Consider the following 7,481-nt stretch of genomic DNA (forward strand, 5'->3'; position numbering starts at 1 on the left):
AAAAATGGGACTACTGTAACAACATAATCAATAAAATACACTTAAAAATTGTAAAGATATAAAATAAACCACCTAACTTTATGTGCCAGAAAACTATAAAAAGAAGAATAAACTAAGCCAAAAGTTAGCAGAAAATAAGAAATAATAAGTATTAGAGCAGAGATAAATGAAATAGAGAATAGAAAAACAATAACAAATATTAACAAAACTAAGAATTGTTTCTTAGAAAAGATAAGTAAAATGAACATATTTTTAGCCAGACTAATGAAGAAAAAAGAGAGAGGGCCTAAAGCAACAAAATGACAAATAAAAGAGGAGACATTACAACTGGTACCACAGAAATACAAATGATTATAAAAGGCTATCAACAATTATATACCAACAAACAGGATAAAGTATAAGGATTGGAAAAATTTTAGAAACATAAAACCTACCAAGACTGAATCAGAAAGAAATAGAAAATCTAAACAAATTAATTACTAGTAAGGGAACTGCATCTTAATCAAGCCTCCCAACAGAGAAAATCCTAGGACCAGATGACTTCACTGGTGCATTTTAACAAACATTAAAAAAAAAAAAAAAAAAAAAAAAGCCAATTCTTCTCAAACTCTCCCAAAAAATTGAAAATGAGGACTCCTGTCCAAACTTATTTTATGAGGCCAGCATTACTGTGATACCAAAACCAAACTAAGACAATACAAGAAAACTACAAGGCAATATCCCTGATAAATATAGATGTAAAAATTCTCAATAAAATACTAGAAAACTGAATCCAGCTGCACATTAAAAGAATCATTTGTTGCATTTTGTGCAGAGACGCAGGCTGAGCGTTAGTGGCCACGTTTCTGACCTCGACCAGCATTTGTCTTCTCCGCCTAGAACCCAGGAGTAGGAGATTCAGAATCGAATCGAATCTCCCTTCTCTCTCCTGGTTACAAATCACTTGAAATTTATAAATTAGTGGAACTTTGCTTGAGTGAGATTTTTTTGATCTTCAGCTACATTTTGGCTTTGTGAGGAACCTTATCAACAAAGACAATGGCCAGCAATGTTACCAACAAGACAGACCCTCGCTCCATGAACTCCCGTGTATTCATTGGAAATCTTAATACTCTTGTGGTCAAGAAAGCTGATGTGGAGGCCATCTTCTCAAAATACGGCAAAATTGTAGGTTGCTCAGTTCATAAGGGTTTTGCCTTCATTCAATATGTTAATGAGAGAAATGCCGGGGCTGCAGTGGCAGGAGAGGATGGCAGGATGATTGCTGGCCAGGTTTTAGATATTAATCTGGCTGCAGAGCCAACAGTGAACCGGGGAAAAGCAGGTGTGAAACCATCTGCAGCGGAGATGTACGGGTCAGTACCAGAACACCCTTCTCCGTCCCCTCTACTCAGCTCCTCCTTTGACTTGGACTATGATTTTCAACGGGATTATTATGACAGGATGTACAGTTACCCGGCACGTGTTCCTCCTCCTCCTCCTATTGCTCGGGCTGTAGTGCCCTCGAAACGCCAGCGTGTATCAGGAAACACTTCACGAAGGGGCAAAAGCGGCTTCAATTCTAAGAGTGGACAGCGAGGATCTTCTTCCTAGTCTGGAAAGTTGAAAGGAGATGATCTTCAGGCCATTAAGAAGGAATTGACCCAGATAAAACAAAAAGTGGATTCTCTACTGGAAAGCCTGGAAAAAATTGAAAAGGAGCAGAGCAAACAAGGAGTAGAGATGAAGAATGGTAAGTCAGAAGAGGAGCAGAGCAGCAGCTCCCTGAAGAAAGATGAGACTAATGTGAAGATGGAGTCTGAAGGGGGTGCAGATGACTCTGCTGAGGAGGGGGACCTACTGGATGATGATGATAATGAAGATCGGGGGGATGACCAGCTGGAGTTGATCAAGGATGATGAAAAAGAGGCTGAGGAAGGAGAGGATGACAGAGACAGCGCCAATGGTGAGGATGACTCTTAAGCACATAGTGGGGTTTAGAAATCTTGTCCCATTATTTCTTTACCTAGGCGCTTGTCTAAGATCAAAAGTTTCACCAGATCCTCTCCCCTAGTATCTTCAGCACATGCTCACTGTTCTCCCCATCCTTGTTCCTCCCATGTTCATTAATTCATATTGTCCTGCGCCTAGTCCCATTTTCACTTCCTTTGACGCTCCTAGTAGTTAAGTCTTACCCTGTAATTTTTGCTTTTAATTTTGATACCTCTTTACGACTTAACAATAAAAATGATGTATGGTTTTTATCAACTGTCTCCAAAATAATCTCTTGTTATGCAGGGAGTACAGTTCTTTTCATTCATATATGAGTTGAGTAGTTGCTTCCCTAACTGCAAAGGCAATCTCATCAGTTAAGTAGCTCCTGAGAGCAGCTTTGAGTTAGAGGTGTATGTGTTAACCCCATGTAAGAGTGCTGCGTGGGGCTGTTCAACACAAATGTAACAATGTATTTTTGTGAATGAGAATTGGCATGTCAAATGTATCCTCTAGGAAAATAATTAGTGTAATAGTCTTTTAAGATTTTTTTCCTAAAGTTGATACTGTGGGTTATTTTTGTGAACAGCCTGTTTGGGACTTTTTTTTCCCCTCACAATAAACACGTCCTTATTAAACCAGGAATTTGGAAAGAGAAAAAAAGAAAAAGAATCATTCGCCATGATCAAGTGGGATTTATCCCTGGAATAAAAGAGTAGCCATTTATTTATATTATTATATACTTTATTAATAAAAATAGTTTTTATTTTTAAATATAATTATAAAATCCAATTGTTTGGGAGACAAAAATATTTCCAAAAAACTAGGGTTTGTTAGTACTGCCTGTCACCAGAAGTTAAAATACAACCTCTTTTCAACTTCACACAGAACATTTACCAAGTTAGATCATATTCTGGGCCATCAAACAAGTCTAAATAAAGTCCAAAGTATCAAAATCATACAAAGTATTTTCTCAACAACTACATTTCCCAAAACATTTCAAAAATTTCAAGAAGAGGGAAGACTCCCACGCTCATTATACAAAGCCAGCATTATCCTAATTCCACTGCAAAGAAAGAAAAGTACAGGCAAATATCACTGATGAACATAGATGCTAAAATTTTCAACAAAATATAAACTGAATCCAACAATACATTTAAAACATACACCATGATCAAGTGGGATTTATTCCTGGGATGCAAGGTTGGTAAAATATCCACGAATTAATTACTGTAATATACCACATAAACAAAATGAAGGATAAAAACCATATGATCACATCAATAGATTCAGAAAAAAGCATTTGACAAAATCCAACACCCATTTATGATTAAAACTCTCAGCAAAGTGAGACTGGAGGGAACATATCTCAACATAATAAAGGCCATGAGGAGAAACCCACAGCTAACATCATACTCAAAAAGCAAAAACTAAAAGCATTTCTCTTATGATCAGGAACAAGACAGGGATGTCTGCTTTCACCTCTTTTATTCAACATAGTACTGGAAGTCTTAGCCATAGCAAGCAGACAAGAATAAGAAATAAAAAGCATCCAAATTGGAAAGGAAGAAGTGAAACTGTCACTATTTGCAGATGACATAATACTGTATACAGAGAACACTAAATATTTCAACGAAAAATATTGGATGTGATAAATAAATTCAATAAAGTAGCAGGATACACAATGAATATACAGAAATAAGTTGCATTTTCATACACCAATAATGAACTATCATAAAGGGAAACTAAGAAACCAATCCTATTTACAATTGTACTAAAAAAACAACAACCCAGGAATAAATTTAACCAAGGAGGGAAAAGACATGCACTCAGAAAATTATAAGATACTGAAGAAGGAAACTGATGAAGATACAAATAATGGAAGCATATACTGTGCTCACGGATAACAGTAATTAACATTGTTAAAATGTCCATACTACTCAAAGCAATCTATAGAGTCAACACAATTCCTATAAAAACACAAATGGCATATTTCACAGAATTAGAACTGATTATCCAAAAATATATATGCATTACAAAACACCCTGAATAGCCACAGCAATCTTGAGGGAAAAGAACAAAGTTGAAGGTATCACATTACCAGGCCATAGTAATCAAAACAGCATGGTATTGGCATAAAAATAGACATATAGATCAATGTAACATTATATAGTTCTCAGAAATAAATCCACATATGCATTGTCAATTAATACTTGACATAGAAGGTAAGGACATACAATGGGGTAAAGACTGTTTTCAATAAATGGTGTAAGGAAAACTGGACAGATAGAAGCAAAAACATGTAACGAGACCACTTTCTTACACCATATGTAAGAATAAACTCAAAATGGATTAAAGACTTAAATGTAAGACTCAAAACCATAAAATCCTAGAAGAAAACATAAGCAGTAAACTCTTTGACATCTCTCTTAGTAATATTTTTTGGATATGTCTTCTTGGGCAAGAGAAAAAAACAAAAAATAAACCAATGGGACTACATCAAACTAAAAGTTTTTGCACAGCAAAGGAAATCATCAACAAAATGAAAAGACAACCCACTGAATGGGAGAACATACTCACCAATGATATATCTGATAAGATGTTCATATCCAAAATTGATAAAGAACTCATAGAACTCAACACCAAAAAAAACCCAAACAATTCAATTTTTAAAAATAGGCAAAGGATCTGAATAGACACTTCTTCAGAGAGGACATACAGATGGCCAATAGATATATAAAAAGATGCTCAATGTCACTAATCATCAAAACCACAATAAGATCCCATCGAGATGGTGACATAGGCAGAATGGCTCACCTCTTCGCACAACCACATCATAATTACAACTAAAATATAGAAGGACCGTCAGCCAGAACCATCAGAAATCAAGTTGAATGGAAGTCTGACAACTATGGAATGAAAGAAACCACATATATCAAGATGCATAGGAGGGGCACAGATGTGGAACAGGCTGATCTCTCACCCACATGTAGTGCATGAAAATTTGGGAGGGATATCTCATGAGCAAGGAGTCCCAGCCCCACACCAGGCCCTCCAGCCCAGGGTTCAAGTGCCAGGAAAATAAGTCCTCACAACTTCTGGCTGAAAAAACCAGCAGGGGTTGAGTCAGTGGAATAAACTGCTGGATCCCCAAGCACTTCCTCTTAAAGAATCCACACACAGACTCACCTACTCAGACTCACTCCATCTGAGCTCAAACACCAGGGTAGCAGCTTGAAAGGCACCAGTGATATATAGGGAGAAACTGAAGTGTCTGGCATCAAGGGGAGCAGAAACCATTGTCTCTTTTCTAAACACTCCCCTAACAGAGCTGGCAAGCTGGTGCCATATATGAGGCTCCATCAACCTGGCCAACACCATTTGATCAGCCTCGGAGATCCCCAGAGACTCTGCCCCACAAAATTTACTGGCCCATCCAAACTGCTTTTCCATACAAATGGCTGTTCTTGGCTCATGCTTCACAACTTCCTAAATCCTATCAAACAAACAAGAGCTGGCCTCAGTGAACTCCAGGTCTGGCACTATCAGTAGCCAGCTTAGATGCACAACTTGGCTTTGCCTGGGAATCTCTAAGCCCAGAACAAGTATCAGCCATCTCAGATGCACTATAGCTCAGGCAGGCTGCCCTGGGAAAAACACAGGTGGGGGCTGACCTTGGTGTGCACCAACTGGGAAACCCCAGGGCCAGCACACCCAATAGACAGCTACGGAACACAACACAGATCCACCACCTTGCCACTGTACAGCTGATTTTCCACAGAGGGTGGAGGTTGGTGGTCAGTGGTCACAGCCAATCCTTGCAGGTGACTGGCCTGGGTAAATCCCTCCCATTGATCTGCCAACAGCAACCAAGGCTCAGCTATCATACAAGAGGAGAATGTATTCAGCCCACACAAAGGGTGCACCTTGAGTACCCAGCTTGAGTGATAGGGGAGGCTGTGCCACTGGACCCTACACGACACCTACTACATTAAGCCATACTACCAACACATGGAGCCAAAGGAACTCTACCTAATACACAGAAACAAACACAGGGAGGGTGCCCTATTGAGGAGGCAAAGAAATATGGCCCAAATGAAAGAACAGAACAAACCCCAGAAAAAGAACTAAACAAAAAAAAGATAAGTCAACTTATCAGATGCAGAGTTCGAAACACTGGTGGTAAGAATGCTCAGAGAAATGATTGAGTGTGGCCACAAAATAAAGGAAGAACAGAAGATTCTACAGAGTGAAATAAAGAAAAATATTCAGGGAACCAACAGTAAAGGGAAGGAAACTGGGATTAAAATCAATGACTTGGAACAATAGGAAGAAGTAAACATTCACCTGGGACAAAGGGAGAAGCAAGAATTTAAAAATGTGAGAGGATTAGGAAGCTCTGGGACAACTTTAATTTACCAACATCCAAATCATAGGAATGCCAGAAGGAGAAGAGGATGAGCAAGAAATGAAGTTATTTGAAAAAATAATGAAAGAAAACTTCCTCTAATTTGGTGAAGAAAATAAACATACAAGTTCAGAAAGCACAGAGAGTCCCAAACAAGATAGACCCAAAGAAAAACACATAAAGACACATCATAATTAAAATGCCAAAGGTTAAAGATAGAGAGAAAATATTAAAAGCAGTGAGAGAAAAGAAGAGTTACCTACAAAGGGGTTTCTATAAGAGTATCAGCTGATATTACAAAAAAAAACTGCAGACAAGAAGTATTCAATGTGATGAAAAGCGAGGACCTACAACCAAGATTACTCTATCCAGCAAAGCTATCATTTAGAATGGAAGGGCAGATAAAGTGCTTCCCAGACAAGGTAAAGATAAAGGAGTTCATCATCACCAAGTCATTGTTATATAAAATGTTAAAGGGACTTATTTAAAAAAAAAAGAAGATCAAAACTATGAACATTAAAATGACAACAACCTCACAACTATCAACAACTGAATCTAAAGAACAAAAACAAAAACAAAAACAAACTAAGTAAATAACCAGAACAGGAACAGAGTCATAGGTATGGGGATCATTTTGGTGAGTTATCAGCTGGGAGGGGTAAAGGAGAGAAATGGGGAAATGGTGCAGGGATCAAAGAGCATAATTGGTAGGAAAATAATAGACAGGGGAATGTTAAGAATAGTATAGGAAAGGGTGAAGCCAAAGAACTTATATGCACAACACGTGTACATGAACTAAGCAGGGAGGGATCACTAGTGGGAAAGGGGTTAACGGGCAGAGGGGGGTATTGGGAAAAATTGGGACAACTGTAATAGCATAGTCGATATAATATACTTTAAAAAACCACAATAATATATCACTTCACACCTGTCAGAATGTCTATCATCAATAAATCTACAAACAATAGTTGACAAGTATGTGCATAAAAGAGAACCCTTATTCCCTGTTGGTGGAAATGCCAATTGTTCCAGCCACTATGGAGAACCATATGGAGGTTTCTCAAAAATTTTTAAATGGAACTGCCTTATGACCCAGTGATTC

At 38.0% G+C, this 7,481-nt stretch overlaps 1 pseudogene; it reads left to right on the forward strand.

Annotated features, from left to right (window-relative positions):
• The first annotated feature begins 891 nt into the window (after positions 1-891).
• On the forward strand, positions 892-2,394 carry LOC150019000 (heterogeneous nuclear ribonucleoproteins C1/C2 pseudogene; annotated as a pseudogene).
• The last annotated feature ends 5,087 nt before the right edge of the window (positions 2,395-7,481 follow it).

The sequence above is a fragment of the Furipterus horrens genome, unplaced genomic scaffold (genome assembly GCF_987537825.1).
Source record: "Furipterus horrens unplaced genomic scaffold, mFurHor1.1.pri manual_scaffold_2, whole genome shotgun sequence".
In the NCBI taxonomy this organism is placed as follows: Eukaryota; Metazoa; Chordata; class Mammalia; order Chiroptera; family Furipteridae; genus Furipterus; species Furipterus horrens.